Below are 26,722 nucleotides of genomic sequence, written 5' to 3'. Positions count from 1 at the left end.
AACTTTTGTGTGTGACATAAAGTATGTCTTAATTTTTATTTTATTCCTGTATGGATATCCAATTGACTCAGCACATTTTGGGAAAGATCTTGCTTTCCACGCTACCTTGTGGTGCCAGCTTTATGATAAATCCAATGTTTCCATAAGTATGGGTCTATTATTGGATCATCTATTCAGTACCAGTGGCTTATTTCTTTATCCTTGCATCGGTAGCATACTATTTTAATCATTGTAGCTTTATATTATGTCTTCATAATGTTACTGTTAGTCCTTCTGCCTTACAAGAGTGCTCCTGTTATTTTTTTGACCCTTTGCATTGCATACATATTTTTACCAAAATATAAAAAGATTTTGCATTTGGAGTTGCACTGAATCTGTAGAATACATTGAGGAGAACTAGAAATTACAATGCTGAGTCTTACAACCCAAGCATATGAGCATCCCTACATTTACTTAGGCCCTTTGTAAATTTTCACAATCATTTTACAGTTTTATAAATAGAGATCTAATACAATTTTTGGTATATTTACTCCTAGTCATTTGATTTATTCCTAGATGTTTTGATTCTGTGTATAGTTTTATTTTTTTTTATGAATCTATGTTCTACTTAACTGTTGTTGATATAGAGAAATGAATTAATTTTAAATTACAGATCCAAATAATTTTCTCGACACAGGCCATTTCAGGTTTTCTGTCTATACTTGTCTCTGCTTTGTTAAGTTTTTTTTGTTTGTTTTTCTGTTCATTTAATCTAGCTTTTTTTTTTATGCTGGCATAAAGTTTGTTTCATTTGTTTTTCTACCTTATGAATTTTTAAAGTTGGTAGAGTCCGTAAAGTATTCCTTCTTCCATTAGTAACATTTGTAAATATTTCTGTATCAATTATCCCATGAACTAATACATTTTACTGGTCTTTAGTTATAATAGTTATTAGTTAAGAACCTACTCTGACTATTGATGATCTCTATTGTACTCTAATTATCTATTATTTTATGCTCTTAATTATTTTATTTTTATTTTTTTTGTGGTGAACGAAAGTGCAGTGTTTGTAAAGTGCTGTACAGGGAGAAAGGGGTGGCTTATGCTCAAAACCCCAAGCTTCTGCTCTTAATTTTTAAAATTTACAATCTTTACTTTTTAGGGTGTAACTTGCTGCTCCTTTTCAAACTTCTTGAGATGGATGTTTAGATCCTTGATTTTCTGCCTTTCTTCTTGTTTAATAATTACATTCAAATCTATAAATTCCCTTTAGCAGGGTTTAGCTGTATCACGCAAGTTTTGATATAATGCACTTTCATTATCATTCAGTTAAACGTATTTCCTATTTTTAATTGTAATATTTTCTTTGATCTACTGGTTTTTGAAAAGTATGTTGCTGAATTTCCAAACACACGGGAGTTTCTTTTTTATTTTCTTGTATTTACATTATGCTATGAGAATACACTCTGTATAACTTTAACCCTTTATCATTTTTGAAATTTACTCTATTCATGTCCCAGCATACACTGAAGTTTAGTAAATATCTTGTGAATATTTGAAGAGTGTGCATTCTGTGGTTTTCTGTTAAGGTGTCCACTTATGCCAATAAAGTCAGTTTTGTTTATTGTATTGGTCAAATCTTCTTGTCCTTCTTTTTGTCAGCTTGTCCAGTCAGATACTGAGAAAAAAGTTTAAAAAATCCTCCCATAAAGATGATTTTTCTTCTTTTTTTTGTTGCAATTAACTTTTGCTTTATGTATTTTGATACCACTATATGCATATTATACTAGGTTATATTATCAGGTGCATAGAAATTTAAAATTATATGTTCCCAGTAATTTTAACCTTGATCATTATAGAGAATTCTTCTTTTTGCCTTAGAATCTATTTTGTATGTTATTAACTCAGCACTAGCAGCTTTTTTTTTGGAAAAAGTTTCTATGTTATATCTTTTTCCATCTTTTTACTTTCACACTTCCTATATCCTTGTATTTTAAAAATACATTCATTCAGTTTTTTTAAAACTAATAATCATCTTCTAAATGAATCATTAGCTCATATTGTGAAGTAATTATATAATTATTTGGGTTTAAGTCTGTCATCTTATTTGCTTCTTTTTTGTTCTACTATTTTGCTTTTCTTTTAATGCATCTTATTCTGAAACAGTACAACATTTTTACTTATTTTCCCCTATTAACTAGCTTGTTAAATATTCACTTTTCTGCTGTTCAGTTAGCAATTATCCTGGAATTTACAAAGTCATACTGGATCTGTAGACCTTAATATAAATTAGTACTTTACCTCTTCCCAGAAGCAGCATGGATATTTAAAACACTTTACCTCTCTTTAAAATTTATATTTTTCTTGTATGTTAATTGTATATATTTTAAATCACATAATACATTTTAAATATGGAGTTATATAGCATATATTTACTTAGATTAATCCATATATTTATGCTTTTTATTGTTCCTAACTCTGTCTCCAACTGGACAGTTACTTTTGGCTTGAAGAATAGTCTTGTATGTCCTTTAGTGTTGGTTTACTGGTGACATACTTTTCTTAGTTTTTGTTGTCTGAAAATGATTTTATTTTACTTCTACTTTGGAAAGTTATTTTATCTGGTTATTGAATTCTAGATTGGCAGCTTTTTTTTTCTTCCAACATTTTGAGAATATAATTCCATCATCTGCTTTTTTCAATTTGTTAAGAATCAGCTCTCAGCCTTAGTATTGCTCCTTTGAAGATAATATGACTTTATTTTTCTTGCTGCTTTTATTATTTACTCTTTATTTTTATTTTCACTAGTTTTACTCTGATGTGCCTTGGTATAGTTTTTTTGTTTGTGTTTTGATTTAACTTGCTTAGAATTTACTGTGTTTCTTTTGTGACTTGAAAAAAGACATGGCAAATATCACTTTATATAAGAATCCTAACTCTCTCTTTCCCTCCTGGGAGTCAAATTAAATGCATTTATCATCTCACATTTGTATCACTTTTCTCTTTGTTTCTAACTTTACATCTCTGTGATTTTTATTTTGGATATTTTCTTCTTTCTTTTCTCCCAGTTTACTCTTTCAACTTATCAATATATAATTAAACCCATCTACTGAATTTTTTATTTTTACTTTTAGTCTTTATGTTTAAAATTCCATTTGGCTTTTTAAAAAATAATTTCCATTTCTGTCAAAGTTATGAATGCAGTCTTTTGAATTATTGAAGAGTCTGTTTCTAATCCGTACACTGTATGGATACTCTGTTAATTATATATTTTCCATTGTTTCTTTTCCTTTTCAGACACATCATTATTTTATTTGGTTATTTTTGGCTGAATGTTGGACACTATTTGAAAGAAATGTAGATTTGAGCTCTATAATGATATTACCTTAACTCAGGGAGAATTCATATTTCCTCTGGCAAGCAAATAAAGACACTAGGACTCCTGGATTATTTTATTCCATTTTCAAGATGAAGATGATGTGAAATCAGATTCTAGTCCTGTAAGAATCGATATATTTTACATCTGCTTTTTATTCTGGGGTGCTTTTGAAAGTCTTAATGCAAAACATGGTATGTTAAATAGCCTTGTTTTGAAAGGCTCTGCACATCTCATCCTAATTTCTAGAGACCAAGGAGGGTCTCAGAAGTTGTAGCTTTTCTGCCTTTCATCTGACTCTTTAGGAATTGTTGGTTTTCTTCTATGGTAAAATTGACTCAAAGGTATGGTTAGCATTTCTTCTTTTTTTCCCCTGGATATCAGCCCCATAATTCTTCTCTGACATTTGAACTTCCTTACTTGTCTTTTAGTTGCATTTTCAATTGATTTTCTATTTTGCTTAACTTCCTCTTGTTTTTTTACTCTCTTTTTGCTCTATATTTTGTAGTTTCCTTCAATTACATCTTCTAGGCTGTTGATCATTTATCTTTTTAGAGTGTTTTTTTTTTTTTTTTTTTTTGCTTAAATTATTTGTATTACCTAAGAACACTTTTGGTTTGTGGGTTGTTTCCTTTTTATAGTACCCAATTACATTTTCATATAGATGGAAAAAACTTTTAAAACTCTCTGAGCATACTAATAAGAGTACTTAGAAAATTTCTCTTTCCCCCCCGTGAATGATTTCAGTGTTTTGGGAGGATGCATGTTCTGTTTTACTTTTGGTCTTTTTCTTTCTTATTTCCCTCAGCAGGAAGTGGGGGCTCCTGGCAACATTCCTGCTTCTCACTCTCCACAACACAGCTTGCCACCGATGTCTGCCTTGGGCCTGTTAGGACCAATTGCATCATGGCTTTTATTTCTGTTTATCTGCTAGCACAAGCAGCTCAGAATTCTCTGATCATCTATCATACTCTGGTTCTGATCCACTTATAACTCTAGGGATCACTCCTGTGATTACATCTCTTACCAGTCTCCATTTCCTTAAAACAAACCAGAAAACCTTTTAGACCTTAAGAGCTCATTGTCTGTCATCAGCAAGTCTCTTATGTAATCAAGCACTTTTGAGGACATGGTCTTTGCCTCTTGCTCAGCCTGAAATCTGAGTTCCCGTATCCCAGTCCTCCTTATGCTGGCTTCTCATGTGCAGACCACTTTGAGGTGTGCCCTCTCACTCCTTCTTTCAGATCATCTCCCCTTTCTTCCATAAGAACGACCAGCTTGGATTCTCATGTCATCAGACTCTACCAGCCCATTCTTTTGCAGCCAGTTACTGCAACTTGGGAGTTTCATTACCTGGCTCATTGTCACTTTCTCCACCACTAATTCTGCCATTATTCCTGGTTATTTCAATATACTAGTTATTAGAATCTAGTAGATTATTTTCCCAGTAACCTGATTTATTAGCTTCTTGGCTTCCTCTCCTTCATTTCTTGACATCCATCCTATTTATTCCCCTGATCACATTGTAGATCTCGTCTTTACCAATATAACTGCAATTCCTGAAAATTCTTAGTTTCAAATATTCCACTCTTTACTCCACCAACTCATTTTTCCAGCTCTCTCATTCTAGGACTCTATCAATTCTTCCACCTCAGTGTAACCTACAATATTTAGTTTCTTTCAATTTTCCAATGTATTTTATCCCATCAGGTTCTCATTTGTAGTTTAATTTCATAGTCAATCATTAACATCACTTTCTCATACTTTTCACCAACATCCCCCGCTCCATAATTTGTCTCACTTGCTTGTCTAAATCAAAACCTTGATGAATGTTTTTTATCTCCTCTTCTATTCTCTGCCGAGCTAAATGTGACAACTAAAAACTACAACCAGGGCTTCCCTGGTGGCGCAGTGGTTGAGAACCTGCCTGCCAATGTAGGGGACACGGGTTCGAGCCCTGGTCTGGGAAGATCCCACACGCCGCGGAGCAACTGGGCCCGTGAGCCACAACTGCTGAGCCTGCGCGTCTGGAGCCTGTGCTCCGCAACAGGAGAGGCCGCGATAGTGAGAGGCACGCGCACCGCGATGAAGAGTGGCCCCCGCTTGCCACAACTAGACAAAGCCCTCGCACAGAAACGAAGACCCAACACAGTCACAAATAAATAAAAAAAAAAAAAAAAAAAAAAAAAAAATCTGTTAAAAAAAAAACAAAAAAACTACAACCAGCTGATTATCTCATTTAAGATTAACATTTACCAACTTTAATGGTGGCCACTGTGTGGAAATTATACCAGTTTATTTACTTATACTCTCAGGTGAACACTCTTTCCAGTCTCTTCAAATCTCCAGTATCTCCTACCTAATTCTTCCCCTCAGCTGATAACTTTTACTTCCTATTTCAAAAAAAATAGCAATCTCAAAGTAGTTTATCAAGCTCTCAAAACCACATTATGCCACCTATATAGCATTTTTGCCCAGATACTCCACTTTTTCTTCTTTCACCACAAAAGAAGTGTCTCTGTTCTTGACTTTGTCTAAGCATCCACTTGTACACTAGATGGCATATTCTTATATAAATATATTGCTCAGGCAGTTTTCCCTTTTGCATCATATAGTTTTCCTTTTCTGCTGTACTATTTCCATGAGCTTGCAAATATACTGTTATTTTCCCCATTAAACAAAAAGCAAACAAAAGAAACACTTTTCTTGCTCTCACTTAATCATCTAGCTAGCTTCACATTTCTTTATCTTTATAATGTAATTCTGTAAATGAGCAGTCTGCATTTGCTAACTCCAATTCTTCATTTTGTTTTCTTTGCTAACTCCAGTTCTTAGCATTTCATGAAAACTGATTCCTGTCAGGTTTTTGCATAACTACTGCAATTGAGCTGCTCTGCCAAAGCTTTCTCCCATCCTGACACGCCTCCCTATGCAATGTGACTTCAGTGTTCCCAGCATCTGTCTCTTTCCCAACTCTTGGAATCTGGAGTGTTCCCATAACAAGAACCTAAAGTGTTCGCTGTTGGCTTTGGGACTGTGCAGTAGGGGAAGGCGGGAAAGACAATAAATAGACTATTGGCGGAGATTGAAAAAACTGTGAAGAAACATATGTACAAAGTATAAACTACATATTTATAAATATGTCAATTATTAGCTTTCACTGATCTTGCTGCTTTTTTGAACTTTGGTCCATCTTAGACTATGGCCCTCTAGAAACTGGACTATAGCTGTATCTGTTCTAGTACTTTCTTGCAGTGTTTAACTCCCTTAAGTGGAGCATTCAGAATCTTGCTTCTGGCCAGCTCCTCATCTCTGCCCAGTTGTGCTTCTTTTTAGATAGCCTAGGTGGAATGATTCTGTCTACACTCATGTCTATTCAACTCCTCCAGAAGCGAAGCTGAGCTTCAGAAAACTACATACAACTCATCTTTGCTCAGCATTTTCTTTGGGAGAAAGATGTAACGGTATAAGGGGTTGTACACTAAAATGAAAAAAGGGGACTTGGGTGAGGGTATCGGTAATGGGCATAGGACAGTTGAGCCACTGGAGAAAGAATCAAAAGCAAATGAAGCTACAGAGTGATATCTGAAATAATCATATCACAGCAAAACTACCAGTAGTTTCATACCTTAAAGTGATGTGAAATTTAATATATTGGAATCCTTAAAATCAGTGACTAACCTTGAAAGATGGCCAGAGATTATTGAGTAGACATGTAGAGGACAAGCAGAATTTTAGATACTTTGATGGTAAGATCCATGGGGACAGACACTGTCTTTTTTTTAATCTCTTGTCTTCCCAAAAGCCAGTCAAACTATTTGCATATAATAGTGACTCAGTAAATATTTGTTGAATATGGACAAATACATGTTAAAAGTTGTCAATCTTTATGTAAAAATAGTACGGGGAGAAGAAACATATATGTTTGAGAAATAAGTAGTGTAGCTTGGCTGGAGCCTAGAATGGTAATAATGAAAGTCAAGGGACCAAACTTGAAAGGGAGTTAAGACACTTGCTATCATATTAATATCTTCCTATTGTGTAATGTAATCAGTAGAAGATAAGCATTGCATAAGAGCCTTAAGGAGATGATAATTTTTTCAAGAAATGAGAGTGTCAGCTTTGTAATAGGGAGTGTACATATTTAGGGTATTGATACGCTTTTAAGTGTGTCTCAGATCGCACCACTACACGTAGGCAATTTTATTTTGAGACTGTGAATAAGGTTATATTTTCCTTGTATAAATAATATGAGACTTACCTTATTTGAGGAATAGTTTGTTTTAATTATTTTGTATTCTTAAATACATTCATGGAAAGCAAATTGGAAATTATTTTCTGGGATCCTTGCTGATCAATATTCCCAACTATTTGGGGTATATCTGAACAGGTGATTTAACTAACATGTCTACCAATATGTAATATAGTGTCTTATTCCGGTCAGGAACAAATTATTTAACAAACTGGGATGTTGCCTTCAAAAGTAGTCATTGTCTGTTGCTCAAAAGACAGCTTCCGTTTTCATCGTAGGATGCCGACACTGCGGAAGAAGGGAATTGTGGAACTGTGTAGCACAGCTGCACAAGGCAGTGACAGCAGCAGCAGGAGACTGGGGTGGCAGGTGCAACTGGCCAGAAATCAGGAAAGGCATGCTGTGCTATTTGCAGAAGAAGGTTCAGTCCATACCCTTACCCATGGTGAAGACACATTAGATTTGTTGCAAATTAATAGGCTAAGCCTAGAAATTGGATACAGTTCAGGAAAGGTTGGAGAAGCAGTGAGTTCAGAAAGTCAAAGCAAGGGACAGGAAGTTACCAGGAAGCCGAGCTGAGTCTCTGTAGGCTTTGAGTGGAGAATTAGGTGTTCGTCTCTTGCTATATTAGATCTCCTGTAAGAAAGTTACAGCTGTCCAAGGACATTAAATCAATATTAAGAAAGATATGTTGCTTTTCTTATGTACTTAACATCTAACTGTAAACCTGGGTTGAGCATATAGTTAAAAAGAGGTGCATAATCTCATAATTCAAACAATCTCTGAAATATTCTAAATGGAATATTATATATAGCTCTTGGGAAAGAAAGAAAGGAAGGAGGATAGGAGGGAAGGAGAGAAAGAAACAAAATTATTTCTTTAGGATTTTAGGCCAGCATATTCTTCTCTGCTGATGGCAAGTAATAATAATATTGCTTTGACTCCCAAATTCTCCAGTTTTTACTCTCTTCAAGTACAGCAATTATATTTATGTAAATGTGTGTTTGTGTATGAGAATGAAAGGGGAAAATGACTCTTTGTGAAACAGCATCTAATGTTGAGAATGAAAATGAGCACTGAAAGGAACTTTAACTTTAGTTAATACTGTATTTGACTATTTGAAATTAATACTATTGTATTTTTATTTGGCGATATTTCATTGTTTATTTGCATGGTGATAACTTAAAATTTATTAGAAATTCTTATGCACTGGAATAGTTTAAGAAGCATATTGATTACTTGGCAGTTAAATATATATAAAAGATCTTGCGTATTTAATCATCGGAAATTAACACTTAATGGGTGATATATTATTGGATAGCTTTCAATATATCATACATATTTATGTGTAATATTTATTGGTCTCGCTTCTTTTTTTTTCTCTGAGTTACTTTCTCCCTGTCCCCATGCCTTCTTAGAGAATCTCATTATATGTATAGCCTTTTCAGAACCCATGCTCTGTTGGTTAAGCCATATACCATGGAATTCTTGAGAATAAACGAATTAGTTTCAATTACTTTGAAGACTGTTTTACAGACAGACGTATTAAACCAAGAGTGTATCGGTAAATGTTTAGAATCTATTTTTAAAATAGTGTAACCTTAAGGGAAACGTGAGTCACTGGATTTACATCCCTTTAAAATAGAAATTTTAAAATATCTTTATGTAGGTAGATTCTCTTTTAAGTAATGACCCATGTTCTCTTGGTCCTTGGAGAAGTTTCACTGGGTAGAGTGTGGATGTGAACGTATATGTACACGTGTATGAGTTGTGTTTAAGCAGGGGGCCATCTCCATTACACATACCACTCAGCTTCCAAAACGCTCTTCTGCTTGCAGGTTTCTCATAGGTCCTCAGGCCACGAGGGTGCTATCAGGATATGACAGGAGACATAAGAGCACGTGAGGAGCCAGCACACTTTCAGGCTGGGGCTCACAGGTGCATCTGAACAGGGTCATTGTGGGTCCAGAGAGAGCCCTAGAGTTCAAGCCAATAGCCTTGAATTCAGATTCAGTCCCTGCAACTAAGCGGTGATTGTGAGTGGAACTCTCAACCCTTTTGAGCCTCATTTCTGTAGCTGTAAAATAAGCAGAATTATATCCCCAGATTGTTGTTAGGCTAAAACGAGACAACATGAAGATGCAATTCCTGGTACAGAGTTCATGCTTAGTAAATGTTAGTGGAAACAGAAAAAATATATATCTTCATGGATAAACAATGTCAATGCTGTTTCTTTACCATGTAAAGATAGGAGTGACTGGTGAAAGCTAGAACTGACCTCCACATTTATTTATTTTCTGTGGCTTTTGTTGGTTGGTTGATTGGTTGCTATTTTAACATTCATTTTTAAGTGACAGCGCCATTGTTTCCTCTTGGGATAACTTTCTTTAGTAGGGAAAGCCTGAGTTTAACTTCTGAGCTAAAGAAAAAATTGGAAGAAACCCGCATTATTCCTCAAAATGGTAAGCTTGATTCTTCACCCAAAAGCCCTCTGTTGGAGGAAGCAGTTGAGGACTGTCTCTGCAAAGCCTTTACATACCAACCTGGATTGCGGCTGATGGGCATCTAGAGGGAAATCAGGCAGCAGTGGAGTGTGCTTGCCCAGTGCCTGCTTTAGCAGCAATACTTCCATCTCTGCCTCTAGAAGGCCCTGTCTCTTGTGCCCCTCTGCAGTCTCTGTGAAGGTACCCAAGGAACTGGAGCACTTCCTCCCAGCAAACCAAGGAGGATAACTCCAGGTAACTAGACTCAGAGAACGCTCAAGGATTTGTTAAAGCACAGCTTCGTACAATGCTACAAGGGTGCCGATTGCTGGGAAACCGTAAGAGGAGAAAAGCAGATGTTCAGCAAACACGTTGAGTTGGTAAAGCCTTCGGACAAGGAATTCTAGTTGACTATTAATTTCATTTCATTCAGAACTGTTTGAATTTGTTTAAATTTGTACCTGATATCCTCCTCTATCACTACCCTATGATTTAAACTGTGTTTTACACAGTGAACACTACAGAACATTTTGTTTGAAATGAGCATGTTGAGTAAATTTCCCAGGGAATGTGTCTGTGATGATAATGATGGCTGAAAATTAGTCCTTTCTGCCTGTCCTTACCTGAGGATAATAGAGCACCAACAGTAAACTTAATCTTTTTAGAATTTGTCACCTGGCTTTGTCAAAGCAAACAACACTGACATAATGCTTAGTACTTATTCTAATCACTGTTTACCTTAAACTGTCAAACAAGATTAGCTCCATTTCTGCATCACTTTTTAGGATATTGTTTAGTGTTCACATTTAAATATTGTATTTACTTTCTGTATCTAGTCTCTCAGCTCTTCCACGTCCAGTCCTGAAATTAGAGACTCTAGTTTGTCCTTGATTCTTCTCTCACCCTCAGTTCACAATCACTGTTCTTACATTTGTCTGTTCCGCTCCACCATTTTAGTATCACTGGAGATAGTTCTAGAATAAATTCTCATCAAGACTGATTTGCATTGATGCCAAAGTCTTCTAATTCCTTTTTTGTTGTATATTCCTCAAATCCAGATCTCACACCTACACTAGAGCAATGGATTAAAAAAAAAATCAAGTGCCATTTGTGTAGTCATTTTGTGATTCATGGCATAATTATTGACCTTTTATTTTGTGATTTTTGGAAATATAATTCATTTATCAGGAGAAGGAGGAGGAGGTCGGCAGTTCAACAAACAAATCATATTCGATTAGGGCTGTTTACAATATAAAATTCTATTGAGTCAAATTCGTTCATCTCTTTCTCTCTTTGATTTCATCTTTGAAATCTTTCCAACTCTTTTCACCACTACGGTTTCCAACACACACGTAACTACCACCCCATGCCAGAAAATACATGCCCCAGAAGTGCTGGTCTGCTTTATTTCTCTGAGCACATCTTGTTGTTTGTGTCTGTCAATACCACACTCTGTTCTTGCTGTTGCCTCAGTCTGTAATTCTTCCACTGTTCTCCCGTGCTTGACTAATCCTTCTTGACTTTTAAGATTTGGATAGATAGTCTCTAATCCAGAAAGCTTTCCTTAACGATTTGGAAGCATTTATCATTAAGAATGAGATTAAAAATAGAAAGCTTTTTTTCTGTTTAAATAATCATTAGGACATGCTGTATCACCGCATTTGCCATAAGGTATGATAATTATAGTCCTCATGTCTGATCTGCTCTAACTACAAGCTTTCTGAAGATAAAGACTGTTATTATTCATCTTGTTTTTTCTGGTACTGGCACTGTGTTTGGCATATGGTAGGGATTGAATAAGTTTCTTCAATTAATATATGGAGAGAGGAAAAAAAATTGACAGCATATTCCTGCATTTTTGAGGTCAGTTTTAATTGAGGAATTTGGGGATAATGTTACGTGGTAAAAGAATGAGGGCACGTAATTAGCCATATATGTGAGTGTGTGTATATGATATGTATCATGTACATACATATATGGTATTATATAGTATAATATATTAACTATGATATCATATTATAATCATATATATGATAGATATATATAATGAACCAAAAATATATTAATTTCTGCAATATTACCTTATTCCTAACACCTGGTAATGGGAAGATATTTCATACATTTTGAAGGCAGTTGGTGACAGATGTATTTCTTTTTGAAAAATGTTGATTAAGTATTGTTCGTTATTAAGCCGTTAAAATACAGCATAGGGCATTTTAGAGGGTAGGGATGAGGAGGATGATTTCCCAAGTAAATTAATCTTGCAATTGGAATTCTTTCAGTCTTGAATGGGTCCCACCTGTCACACCCCATATCACTAATAGCTCAACTGCCCTCTTTCTGATCTGATACATTCTCTTTGGCAGGCTTTCACCTCCATCTACCCCTGCTCATACTTTTTGTTTGCTCTCAGAAATTAATATGTCTTGCAGCTCACCAGAGTTCACTCTTAGGAAATTGGAGTTTTTTTGCATGTACCACTCTTTATATTTCTATAGATAATCATGATTTTGTATATTATCATGACTTTTTTCCTGGTGTTCCATGAAAGTGAAGCTTATGTAAATCTCCTCATACCTTAACTGTTTCAAATTCAAGCTTACTTACACTTATAGCTATGATTTGTGTTTGTTTTTCAGTTCTGCCACATTAATGTGTATTTTATTTCTGATTTGAGCTGCACTTTTTAAAGCTGTGATTTTTTTTAATTTTTAGGGAGTTTTCTGTTTATATGTATGTATATATATTTTTTAATTTTTATTTTATATTGGAGTATAGTTGACTTACAATGTTATGTTAGTTTCAGGTGTACAACAAAGTGATTTAGTTATACATATATCTATTCTTTTTCAGATTCTTTTCCCATATAGGTTATTACAGACTACTGAGTAGAGTTCCTTGTGCTATACAGTAGATTCTTGTCGATTATCTAGTTTATATATATAGTAGTGTGTATATGTTAATCCCAACCTCCTAATTTATCCCTCCCGGCCACCTTCCCCCTTTGGTAACCATAAGTTTATTTTTTAAGTCTGTGAGTCTGTTTTGTAAATAAGTTCATTTGTACCATTTTTTTTTAGATTATGCATATAAGTGGTATCATATGATATTTGTCTTTCTCTGACTTCCTTCACTTAGTATGATAATCTCTAGGTCCATCCATGTTGCTGCAAATGACATTATTTCATCCTTTTTTTCCATGGCTGAGTAATATAATTAGCAATGTTGAGCATCTTTTCATGTGCTTTTTAGCCATCTGTATGTCCTCTTTGGAGACATGTCTATTTAGATCTTCTGCCCATTTTTTGATTGGGTTGTTTGTCTTTTTGTTATTGAGCTGCATGAGCTGTTTGTATGTTTTGGAGATTAATCCCTTGTCAGTCGCATTGTTTGCAAATATTTTCTCCCGCTCTGTGGGTTGTCTTTTCATTTTGTTTTGCTGTGCAAAAGCTTTTAAATTTAATTAGGTCCCATTTGTTTATTTTTTATTTTACTTCCATTACTCTAGGAGACAACTGAAAAAGATATTGCTGCAATTTATGTCAGAGTGTTCTGCCTATGTTTTCCTCTAAGAGTTTTATAGTGTCCGGTCTTACATTTAGGTTTTAATCCATTTTGAGTTTATTTTTGTGCATGGTGTTAGAGAATGTTCTAATTTCATTTTTTTAGATGTAGCTGTCCAGTTTTCCCAGCACCACTTATTAAAAAGACGGTCTTCTACACTGTATGTTCTTGCCTCCTTTGTTGCACGCTAATTGACCATAGGTGCGTGGGTTTATTTCTGGGCTTTCTATCCCATTTCACTGATCTGTAAGTCTGTCTTTGGGCCAGTACCATATTGATTACTGTAGCTTAATAGTATAATCTGAAGTCAGGGAGCCTCATTCCTCCAGCTCTGTTTTTCTTTCTTTTTTTAAAATTTTTATTTATTATTTATTATTTATTTTTGGCTGTGCTGGGTCTTCGTTTCTGTGCGAGGGCCCTCTCTAGTTGTGGCAAGCGGGGACCACTCTTCATCGCGGTGCGTGGGCCTCTCACTATCGCGGCCTCTCTTGTTGCGGGGCACAGGCTCCAGACGCGCAGGCTCAGCAGTTGTGGCTCACGGGCCTAGTCGCTCCGCGGCACGTGGGATCCTCCCAGACCAGGGCCCGAACCCGTGTCCCCCTCATTGGCAGGCAGACTCTCAACCACTGCGCCACCAGGGAAGCCCTGTTTTTCTTTCTTAAGATTGCTTTGGCTATTTGGGGTCTTCTGTGTTTCCATACAAATTTAAAAATTTTTTGTTTCAGATATGCAAAAAATGCCATTGGTAGTTTGATAGGGATTGCATTGAACCTGTAGATTACCTTGGGTAGTACAGTCATTTTAACAATATTGATTCTTCCAATCTAAGAACACGGTGTATCTTTCCATCTGTTTGTGTCATCTTCGATTTCTTTCATCAGTGTCTTATAGTTTTGGGAGTATAAGTGTTTTGCATCCTTAGGTAGGTGTATTACTAGGTAATTTATACTTTTTGATGTGGTGGTAAATGGGATGGTTTCCATGATTTCTCTTCCTGATATTTTGTTGTTAGTGTATAGAAATGCAACAGATTTCTGTGTATTAATTTTGTATCCTGCAACTTTACCCAATTCATTGATGAGCTCTAGTTTTCTGGTAGCATCTTTAGGGTTTTCTATGTATAGTATTATGTCATCTACAGGCAGTGACAGTTTTACTTCTTTTCCAATTTGTATTCCTTTTATTTCTTTTTCTTCTCTGATTGTTGTGGCTAGGACTTCCAAAACTATGTTGAATAAAAGTGGCAAGAGTGGACATTCTTGTCTTGTTCCTGATCTTGGAGGAAATGTTTTAAGCTTTTCACCATTGAGTATGATGTTAGCTGTGGGTTTGTCATATGTGGCCTTTGTTATGTTGAGGTAGGTTCTCACATCCTAAGAGTGTCAAATTTAAGCTTACTTACACTTACAGATATGATTTGTGTTTTTCAGTTCTGCCACATTAGTATGTATTTTATTTCTTTTTTTAAAATTAATTAATTAATTTTTGGCTGCATTGGGTCTTTGTTGCTGCACTCTGGCTTCCTCTAGTGGCGAGCAGGGGCTACTCATCGTTGTGGTGCGCAAGCTTCTCGTTGTGGTGGCTTCTCTTGTTGTAGAGCATGGGCTCTAGGCGTGCGAGCTTCAGTAGTTGCGGCATGCAGGCTCAGTAGTTGTGGCTCGCGGGCTCCAGAGCGCAGGCTCAGTAGTTGTGGCGCATGGGCTTAGTTGCTATGCGGCCTGTGGGATCTTCCTGGACCAGGGCTCGAACCCGTGTCCCCTGCATTGGCAGGTGGATTCTTAGCCACTGCGCCACCAGGGAAGTCCTGTATTATATTTCTCATTTGCGCTGTACTTTTAAAGCTGTGATTATTTGGTTAAACCTTAGTTTACTTTGAAAAATTAGATTATTACACATTCTTCTGCTTTGTTAGTACATTTTAGTGGTGTGTTCTTTTCTTCTCTTCAGCCATTATTTATGACAATTAGTGTGGGATTAAAGAAAACCCTGTTTCCCATGTTTAAATAAGGCACCCAGGCTCTTAGGAGGAGTAGGTAGTAATATCTTCACCTTTGCGCTCCAGGGGGTCCCTCTGCTGTCTTGGGGTTTTTTTAGGTGTACAGTGTAATGATTTCATACTTGTGTATATTGCAAAGTGATTACAGTAAGTCCCGTTATATGTGTCACCATATATAGTTACAATTTTTTTTTTGTAGTGAGTGCTTTGAAGATTCACTCTCCTAGCTACTTACATATATATAATACAGTATTATTAACTATAAACACCATGCTATACATTACATCCCCATGATTTATTCATTTTATAACAAAGTTTGTACCTTTTGACACCCATCACCCATTCTTTCCCACTCCTGCCAGGCAACCACCATCCTGTTTTCTATATTCATAAGCTCATTGTTTTGTTTTTTGTTTGTTTATCAGATTCCACCTATGAGTGAATCATACGGTGCTGTCTTCCTCTTCTGTTTTAAATGATGCAGTACGTCCTTGCTGTGGAGCCCTTCCTCTCTCTGACTCCGTAGAGCACTCTACATCCCACCCTGCACTCGGGATTTATGGCTTCACGGGATTTGCCCTCAAGGTGGCACTCTCAGTGTTACATACGTTTGCTGGTAAAATGCTTTCTGAAATAATTTTCCTGTGGGCTCTACTCCTATCCAGTATCAGAATCTTTTCATTTTTCTGATCCCCAGTGTTCCTGCCTTGTTTACCTTATTTTTCTGTTTATGTAAATTTCCTTCAGAGTTAGGCATTCCATTCTGCAAGAATTTACGTGCTGTGTATTTCTGAAGTTCTCAGAAGTTTAGACTGTCAAAATTATGCTTTATTTGCCCACAAAACATGCTGTTATTTCCTTTTTTCTGCTTTAGGCACCATTTGAAACTTGTCAGGACTCTAGTGGGTCTCTACTCAGAATCTGGTTTCTTATTTTTTTGTGTTTTGTTTTGTTCTGTTTTGTTTTTGGTTCCCCAGACTATAGAGTACATCAGTGATTTCCTTTTACTCCTGGTATTGGATTGGTTAAGAATGTATATTTTATAATGACAAGGTGTTATGCTTGCCACCACGTGTGGTATCAAAGGAACTCAGGGATGATATATCTAATTAGAACCACAGACTTAATTTTATGCCTTTAAAGTTGCAGCATAGGTAGCATAATATCCTGGCCTTGAGACCAGAACAGGTGTAGTATGCATTCAACAAATCTATTTGCTTCTTAAGTGAAAAGTGATGCTACGTGAATATCACTAATATCATCAGTAGGTACAGACTATGTATTTTACGTCTGGTAAAAAACAAACAAAAACTTGCCTTGTATTTGTTAAACTGTGTAAATTGCAAAGAAGTAAGTAGCGCTGCATTGTATTAGGGTAAAGCATTGCTTTACAAAATGTGTTCTGTGAAATATCAGTTCAGCGGATACCAGTAAAAATTTAAAGTATTCCCTCAAATTCAGGGACTAGACAAGGTGTCTTCTGTCACTGATTATATTCAGTGTTGTATACTGGAGTTACAAACCAGTGCTAGAAGAAGAATTCAGAACTATAAAGAATGGAAAGAAAGAAAGAACATTGTTATTTGCAGAGGGCATTAATACATATATTGAAAATTCAAGAAAATCTACAGACTGAAATAACAAATGAATTTAGCAAGTTTGTTGGACCTAAAACCAATATACATGTTAATAGTTTTCTTTTATATTTTATAAAAATTAGACATATAGTACTATTAATATGAATATTCCATTTTTAAGAGTAATGAGAAACTATAATATACCTAGGAATATATTTAAGATAGAATGGTAGCAGACCCATAGGGAAATCCATTACTTTTCCTGAAGGGAAAAAAAGAAAAATCTAACTATATGAAGGTATATACCATATATAAGGAGAGGAAAATTGAATGTCATGAAACTGCCATTTCTTTTTATATTAATCTATAAAATATAATGCAATTCCAGTTTTATAAAAATGAATTTTTATATTGATTGTCAAATTATTCTTGAATTGGCAAAAGGATCAATAATCCCTAAGACAGTTTTGAAAACAAATTAAAGAAGATTAGCCTGCTCTACCAGATATTAAGGTTTACAGAGCTATAGGACATACTCATGATACTCGTGCAAGTTGATCACAATGTTGAAATTTCCAGCAGCCCTGTAATCCTGGTCAACAGTCATGGTTAAAGAAATCCCCCCACCGTTTTGTGTTCCCAGGAAACAGCTTAGTGCAAAGAGGCAGCCAGCCTCCCCAATATGACTTAGATCAGACTCATGTTTACTTACCCATGATTCACCAAATACAGAACCTCCGAATTTCTTTTCTTGGCTGTATAAATGACAACTGAACTGTTTTGACCCTGCTAATCATTTGGAATAAAATGTTTGGTAACCAGAGTTTGGTTAAGTTGCTCTGCTTCCCCCAGGCTCCTGAGCTTTGGTCCACCCTCAGCCAGAGCCAGTAGACAACCTCTCATTAACAACCCCTTCTGAGAATAGGCTGGCTCAGGGTAAAACATTCTCTGATCCACTGGTTACACCACTTTCATTCATCCCCTGGTTCTTTGTAGTCTTGTTCACTTCTCTCTATAAAAGGAAAGTCCTCTGCTGCTTTATCTTTGAGAAGCTTGCAAATCTCACACTTGGAGTGTTTTCTCTATTACAATAGTTCTTCTCTTTATCATGATAGTCCCCTCCCTCCTTTTGCAATAATCCTTTCAAATAAAATCTCTCCCTCCCTAGCTCTGGAACTGTTCATTATTTTACATTGACCAGTGGAACAGAATGGCCAACCCATAGACAGACCCAAGAATTTATGGATGTTTTTATTGTAAGGAAGAAGGAATTACAAGTCAGTGGAGAAAATATTAACTAGTCAATAAATTATGATGGAAAAACTGACTAGCCTCATGGAAAACGTAAAATAGAAGCCTGGCTCATTATATATACAAATATATTAGAAGACCTAAACATGAAATGGAAAATTGTTAAGTCCTAAGAAGTAAATACTGGATATATTTATGACCACAGGTAAACAAAATTTTCTTTTAGTCAAGTTCCCAAAAGTGCAACTCATACTAGTAAAGGTATACATTTGTCTTCATTAGAATGTATATTTCCTGGGAGGAGAAACGATATTAAATTAAAAAATATGGATCAGTCTAGGATAAAACATTTGCAATGTATAGGGTGAGAAGAGATTGCATACTTGGAATATATAAAGAAATCCTACCTTTTCTATTCTTCTCTCTGAAATTTTCTAAACATTTCAGTTTAAAAGGCATTCAGTGCTTAACCAGGGAGGACAGGAGCCCTGGTCACACAGGAGATGGTTGGGGCCTGAGCAGTGCATGGAGTGAGGCTGTCCGTGCAGGGGAGGGGGAGAGTTTATGGCAGAGGGGAGGAGCCGACCCAAAATGGAAAAGGTCTAAGAGAAGTCAGTTTGGGCAAATTGAAGTAAAACTCCTGGGAAGGTAAAATCCAGAATACAGTGAGGATAACCCTTGGAGAGAATAAACAGCGCTTTCCATAGGAGGAAAGCTAGAATGGTGTAACAACTGAAATAATCTTGTGTAACAAACGACTTTACAGCAGCTTACAGTAGTATATATTTACTGCTCACTCTCAGATCTGTAGGGAGGTTGTGTTTATACTGGGCGCTTCTGGGATTGGCTGGGCTTAAGGCTACTGGTTGGGTTCAGGTCTGCTCCAGTTGTCTCCTGTTGGCTATTTAGGAAAATTTGTATCAATCTGAATGGAATGGCTGAAGTACCAGCGGCAAAGCAAAACAATGTAAAATACTTAAAACCTCTGCTTACATAGATTCACTAAATCACATTGACAAAAGCAAGTCACATACCTGAGCCCAAAGTAATGCCTTAGGGAATGGTACTCCGTAGTCTGCAGGGTGGCGCTGCAAAGTCAGACATATATCAAAAGGTGTGGATTTAATCTGCTGCAGCAGGGTCAGAGGAAAGAATAGGATCAATCGTATAATTTACCACGATTAGGTACGTGCTATTTGGACTCCTTAGGTAAGGGACAGGAAGTTGAGCATGTGTCCCCTTCATTATCTCTGCGAGGTGGGATAAGACGGTCTCTACTTGGTAGAAGTAGTGAGGTGCTGGTGTAAATTGTTTGAAGAAAATGGTGAAGGTTTTAAATATATGCTCAAAGGAATGAAGATGTGGGCACAAAAAAATGATTCCCAAGCAATGAATCCACTTGAGGACCTAGCAGAGGTTTAAGACCATGCATTTGTGCAGTGTCAGCAAGTCAACAGGGTTTAAGCCTGGCTATGAGAGTGGTTGCTAAAGGACAGTAGAGTTTTTGATGACTGGATATGAAAACAAAAGACTGAAATCAGGGTGTTGATATCAGTGTCTACATAGTAAAATTGTTGTTCTTTGATGATAGTATTTCGGTGGGTAAATAGGTTATGAGCCAAGTATCAACACTGTTAGTACAGTAAAATGATCAGTTGAATTTAAAAAAAAAGTCCTGAGAGCTTCAAAATAATGGGTGATTCTTATGACTTTGCCTTTTGAATAGGCATTCTCAACCATTCTCCAATGTTTGAGTATTTTCTGTTTTACATGATTCAATCTACTAGTTAGTTTTTACCAGGCAGTGGGAAATAATGGTTTGGAGCTAGGAGAATGCATTACACCTCCACTTCTATCCTCCGTTTATGATTATGTGAAGTTTGTGAGGAGTGGGGGAGAGTGAAACTAAAGACGACTCAAAAGAAATGATCCTTGAGAGAATTACAGACCTCAAATAAAGAAGCTGCCAGATTCGTCCTTTGGTAGAAACAGTTCCACAAGTTTGCAATTTCCCATCTAATAACATCTAAGTTTGTTGGTCTGAGATGTAACTCAAAATTTGCGTGTAAAGTCTCATCATATGCTTTAGGTAATTTGAAAACCGTGCTGTAGGGTCTTGGGGTGGGAATCCTGCACTGATTACCCCTGTGCGTACTCCAGGATTCACTGTATTTTGCATTTGTTACACATTTATTGAATTAATTAATGCATTAATATTCAATAATATAAATTAGTGAGCATAAGCTTGAGGGAATTACTCCAGAAAAGATACTTTTTACTGAACTTCTTTTAAGGGATAGGTTTGAAAATTGTTTGAAACAGAAACACCTGTATGGCCACTAAAGTGGGAGAATAGGCCTTGAGAAGAAACCCTTTGTTTCTGTTGTTTTATTTTCTGCTTGATATTGTATAAGATGCAGGGTCTAGGTAGTGCAACTCGGACAGTTATATCTCAAACTAATTACTGTTTAGAGTGCACGTTCTTAATATTTCTTAATATTTGTAGAGGAAGAAAATTCTCTTTTATCCTTCTAAGTTCTCTCTCGGGCCCCTATAACAAAAGATAGACCAACAAGAGAAACACATATGCAAGTTCATTAACGTGTACCTGATGTATAAATAGGAGAGATCCAGGGACAAATGAGTAACTCAAAGTGATGGCTTAGAACTGTGGCTTATATAGCCCCTTCAACAAAAAACAATATATTTGTGCTAAGTGACATGACAAAGGAAAGCAGTTATAGACTTCTAAGGGCAGCAAACTGTGAGAAGGTAAATTTTGGGGTTGTGTGGAAACTAATGGTAGATATAAGCTAGTTAGTAAAGTTTGTTATGCAGATTCCTCTGATTCTTTCTCCAGGCTAATAGGGTCCAAAGTTGTCTCCAGTGATTAACTTTTGTTTTTACTGGTAGAGAGGGAAGGAGGGAACCTTTGTCATTTTATGCCTTGCATTTAGGCAAATGGAGGGCAAAAAGCTTTTCTTTTATCTGCTTGTTCTCAATTGCCTTCAGCTCAAAATAATCTTTATGCCAAAGTGGCATATTTTGGGGTGGCATATTCTGCTGCCTTTCATGATGAAGCATATTCAAGGAAAAGGTAGTAAATAAAACACTTAAAATATTATGTTATTTTAAACACCCCAGAGTACCGTACCTCCTAAGATTTAAAAGCACTCCACTGTGATGTATTAGTATTTTTCCTATTTGAAAACTATAATTTTAATGTACTAGTTAGAAAAATATTATTAAAAACTTATAAATGCATAATTCTGAGTTTGTTAATGTAAAATGAAATATTAATGAGTTCAAACCAGATAATGAGCTTTAGAAGCAATATGTAATTGAAATGTTTTAACATTTTGTGATTTTTAATATATATCACTTCATTCAAAAGTATTAAATATTTACATTTATAAAGCATTTTTAATAAATCAAAGGCTATTTGAGATTTTAATTGAACATTTATAAAGTAGAATTTGATACTTCATGTGATATAATCCCAAATACAAAGCAATTGCGTGGTTTATACATATATTTGAATGCTGATTTCTTATTTCTAATGTCTTTAGCTGGTTTAAAGTTTTGCAGTATCTTTTCTCCTGTTAATATGTTTGATTGATATCTTTAAAACTTCAAAGATGATATTTTGTCGATATTTGATATTTGTAGAGCATCTCAAATTGTAGTGTGATATTTAATGATGGATTTAGACTGATTCTTGACATATTTTAACTCCAATCAGCTTAAATTTTATCTGCTTTTCTGGAATAAAGCCATTTAGCTACAAAAGATTCAAGCAGCTTGAAAATTATCAAACAGTATGTGTTCTTTTAATAACGTAGCTTAAAATGTTCCTATTTTGGGGGGAAAATCCTTGAGGTGGAACAAGCCATCAAATAAAATACATAAAGTGCCACAAAAGGCCTTATAATTCATTTATTTTGCTAGTATTCTTCTTCATATTATATTTCTTAGCTTTAGTAAGGTTAATTTTAGGAGGAAAGAGATTAAAATTTATTTTGAATCATGATCTTATCAGTTTCATAATTTCTGAACATCCTTTAAAATTGATATGCTGTGTTATTTCCAGGATTTTCAAATTGAATAAGGTATTCAAAGAATAGAAGTAAGAGATCCAGGTGCTTGAGGGGACCTTTTTCATGCAAATCATTTTTGTGGAAACGGCCTGTGTTTAACACAGGCAAATCATAGTCTTAAAAAAGTGCTGTAATAAAAATTAAGAGAATAGTGTCCTTTTTTTTTCACATATTGAAAGTCTTGGCACCTTCTGAAAATCAGAATTTTCTGTTACGAAGGAGAGGGAGAAATGAAGATCAAAGGAGATTGTGCATGCATAGGTTTGTCTAGTGGAACTTGGTTCAGGTTATTTGACATCTTCAAACTCATTTTAGAGATTGACTATCAGATAGGGAGCAGCATGAAGAAAAGTCAGCTTTGGAAGTTCAGGCTTGGGAAAATAAAATATTTGTAAAAATTGAAATGTACAAAATTTTATCTCCCAATCCATACACTTTTTATGGCTGCTTTTTTTTTTTTTTTAAAGAATTTTCAGTTTTATCAGTTGTGCTGCAGTGACACAACAAAGGCTTGCTTTTTGATTCTGCCACATGTTGTTTGAAGGCAAGCAGGAGGCACCGCTCTCCTCCATCCTCAACATGGAAAAGAGTGGTGAAGCACATGCTGTTTTCTCAAAATGTCAACCCAGAAGTGACCCGAGCCTCCCTTGCTCACATTTCATTGCCCAAAATGAGTCACATGGACACATTCAATTTCAAACTCAAGGAAAGTAGAGTGGCATGGCAGGATCGACGTGGAGTTCTTGTGGAAAAACACACATCTTCTATTGAATATAAAAATGTTGAAATATATGAAAAAATAAATGTCAGTGGTATAAGGAATCCATGAGAAAAGTCTAAAATAAAAGTAAACACAGGATAGACTCTCAGACAGGTATTTCACATACCATAAAGATTGCTTCAAACTATGGGAAACCGTAACATAATACAATTCTGTCTTAAGTGCATGGTTTGGATTGAGCTTCTAGTTTCTGGTTATTGGGTTAATACTCTGTTAATACAACTGTCATGTGAAAATAGTTTGGGCAGAATTAAACATGAATAATCTCTGTGAGTTGATATGCAGCTAAGTTATTGTTTGGATATACACTTTCCTTTGCTCAGAACTAGAAGGGGAGGTTTTGGTTTCTAGGCTTAATACTAAAGGGCGTAGGCGGGGGGGCTGTTCCCCTTTAAGTGGGGCCTGCTGGAGTCAGCACAGTGGTACTGTCTCAATCAGACTGCACCCTGCTTGCTACCTCTCGCATCTCCCGCGCTCTGTGTCCAGCGCTTTACTGCCCGTGGCCTCAGATGTAAGCAGGACACAATAACACCACATGTATTTTGACTTCTGAATATACTGTGTAATAAGGTCTGGCGTGAGTTATTGCAAAAACTATCTTCTCCTATATCAATAAAGAAAACAATCCCAATATTTTAGTGAAACTCATACTTAGTTTTCAAATTTTTTAGCATTAATAAAAATGCATTTGATTATTTTTAAACAAATTCATTTTTTTAATACTTGATTGAAGAAAATTAAGTAACCTGTCTTTTATGTAGATACAAGGAAACTTCTCTAATTGAATGTGTAAAGATAATTTTTGAATATTTTTAAACCAGTGATTCATAAAGATTATATCCCTATTTTAATCTTCTTTATAAAAGCACAAATGTATAAGCAGTTCAACATAAAGTGTTTTCTTGGAGTTCCTGAATGAAAATTATAAAAGAACGTAGAGCCAAAATTTTTGTTTGAAATTTGTTTTAAATTAAGTCCTTTATATATTGAGAGATCACAAAATATTTCATTATATTATTTTCATCTGAAAACACCAAATAAATAGTTTTTTCTCTTTTAGAAATATATATGGTTTGGAAATAGCCTCATAGGCTTTCAGGGGTAAATTATGATATTTTCCCAAAAAGTAAACTTTTCTTGGATGTCATTGTGTAGAATTTTGAGCACAGTTGTTCATGCTGAGTTTTCTAAGCTGAAAGATGTCACTGCCGGGTCTTAAACACATGAGGCAGAGTGCCAGTGAGAACAACTTGCCCAGTATCTGTCAAGCCAGGCCGAGCACGGGGCAGCGCCCAGAATCCATGAAGAATGCTTTGAAGGTCAGGACATCCGCTAACTGCAAAGAGCTCAAAGTGAACTTTGAAAAGAGTGTAAAGTATGCTTCTCACTTTTAACATGCAGAAAAGGAATCAGCTATCAGAAATTAAAACAGATATTGATGGCTTGGTTAGAAGTCACACACTTTAGGTATTATGGCTCAATACTAATGCTACCATAGTTAAAGAGATAATATGATCAATTTCTGCTTAAAAATGGCCGGACAATTATTCAGGCACTTAAAACACATGAAAATATTTTTAGTTAAAAATGCACAGTAAGATATTGAATGAAGTTCCCTGTGCTATACAGTGAATCCTTGTTGCTTATCTGTTTTATGTAGAGTAGTTTGTATCTGTTAATCCCGTACTCTAATTCAGGGGTCCCCAACCTTTTTGGCACCAGGGACCGGTTCCGTGGAAGACAGTTTTTCCATGGTCGGGGGACGGTTCCGGCGGTAACGCGAGCGATGGGAAGCGGCAGATGAAGCCTCACTCTCTCACCCGCCGCTCACCTCCTGCTGTGCGGCCCGGTTCCTAACAGGCCTCAGGACCGGCATTGGTCTGTGGCCCAGGGGTTGGGGACCCCTGCTCTATTTTATCTCCTTTTCCCCTTTGGTAACCATAAGTTTGTTTTCTACATCTGTGAGTCTGTTTCTGTTTTGTATATAGATTCATTTGTATTACCTATAATACAGAAATTATGGAAACTATCTGAAAAAATATATAACTGAATCACTTTGCTGTATACCAGAAACTAACACCAGAAACTATTGTAAATCAACTGTCCTTCAGTTTTTAAAAATGCACAGTAAATCAATCTCAGCATACTGAATACATGAGAGATTATTTATCTAGCATTATAATCAGTGGAGAACAGGTATGCTGTGATTCAAAATGAGATTTTGTGTCACTGTATAGAAAAAGGGAATTTAATATTCAGTCTCTAGAAGGGGCAAAGATGTAGTTACCACGTTTTTTCCCTGCTGCATAAGCAAGGAGTAAATGACAGATATTTTTAAGCTACACATTTAAAGTGAAAGTAATAAACATGATCAAAGTGTTCTTTTTGTGTAGGTGTTTCTCAACTGGTACTAGCAAACAAGACAAGGAAATAACTAACAGAAAAAATATGCAGGATGAAGTGAGGGGAAAGTGGGTGAGAGAATCTCAAATAAATGGATCAACTGAAACCAAATGAAAAGATGCCTTCACATAACACACATTGGAATTTTCTTCCATTTCTTAATTTTCAGTGGTTTTAAGTAACATGTTATTCGTCATAGATTGAGGACTTGGAGCCATTTTTTATATTTTTTACAATCCTCCAACTGCTGTTACATTTTTAATACCTATCTGTCATTTGATCTATTCTCATTTCCTGTGGGGACCATGTTGCAATAAAATGTTGTCCATTGGGTTTGCTAACATGTTCCTAAACTTGACCTAGAGCACAGATCATTCGTATTACACATTTGAAGTAATATACTGGATAGACATAAAATCAGAATGATGAAATTAGGAGATTGTGTTTCTTAATTAAAAAGGGGCATATGTCTTTTTTTATTTCTTCTTTGATTTTCTGACAGTTACTAAAATTAAAAAGTATCATGAGAGAAATAAAAATTGTTAAAAATTGATAGGAGAAAAGTGTTGTGATGATTTTAGTTAAGGTTTAAATACATTAAAAATGTTAACATGCACAACAGCATAATGTTTTTCATTATAGAAAAGCATTCTTTTATATAGAGAAGGTTTGAAACTATAACTTGATTCTTAGGGAAGTCTTAAGGTAATTTCTTTGTAAGCTTCTTATTAATCAATAATGGCTTCAAATAAATAAATGAGATGTGTCATATCACTCAGTATATAAGATACTATATTCGTTAAATGACTGACTTGCAATCTGTAAATGTGGAGAGGAATTGGCTTCAAATTTTATACCAAATTTGATACTTAAAATTTTAAAGAAAATTTTAAACAATGTGACATTAAAGATTTGTTTAAATAAAAGGAGAAATGGATGAACTGTTTTGTTTTAAATACAGTA

The 26,722-nt window shown here is 35.5% G+C and overlaps 1 long non-coding RNA gene across 1 annotated transcript; it reads right to left on the bottom strand.

The window, feature by feature from the left end:
- Nucleotides 1-741: 741 nt before the first annotated feature.
- Nucleotides 742-20,525, bottom strand: LOC309661031. The gene is made up of 2 exons (XR_014263811.1): nt 5,565-20,525; nt 742-5,231 (listed from the first exon to the last, which is right to left on the bottom strand). It is a non-coding gene; the product is annotated as an uncharacterized lncRNA (long non-coding RNA).
- Nucleotides 20,526-26,722: the final 6,197 nt, after the last annotated feature.

The sequence above is a fragment of the Balaenoptera physalus genome, assembly GCF_965194825.1.
Source record: "Balaenoptera physalus genome assembly, chromosome: 5".
In the NCBI taxonomy this organism is placed as follows: domain Eukaryota; kingdom Metazoa; phylum Chordata; class Mammalia; order Artiodactyla; family Balaenopteridae; genus Balaenoptera; species Balaenoptera physalus.
The sequence above is the reverse complement of the archived record's forward strand: the minus strand, read 5'-3'. Positions and strand labels throughout refer to the sequence as shown.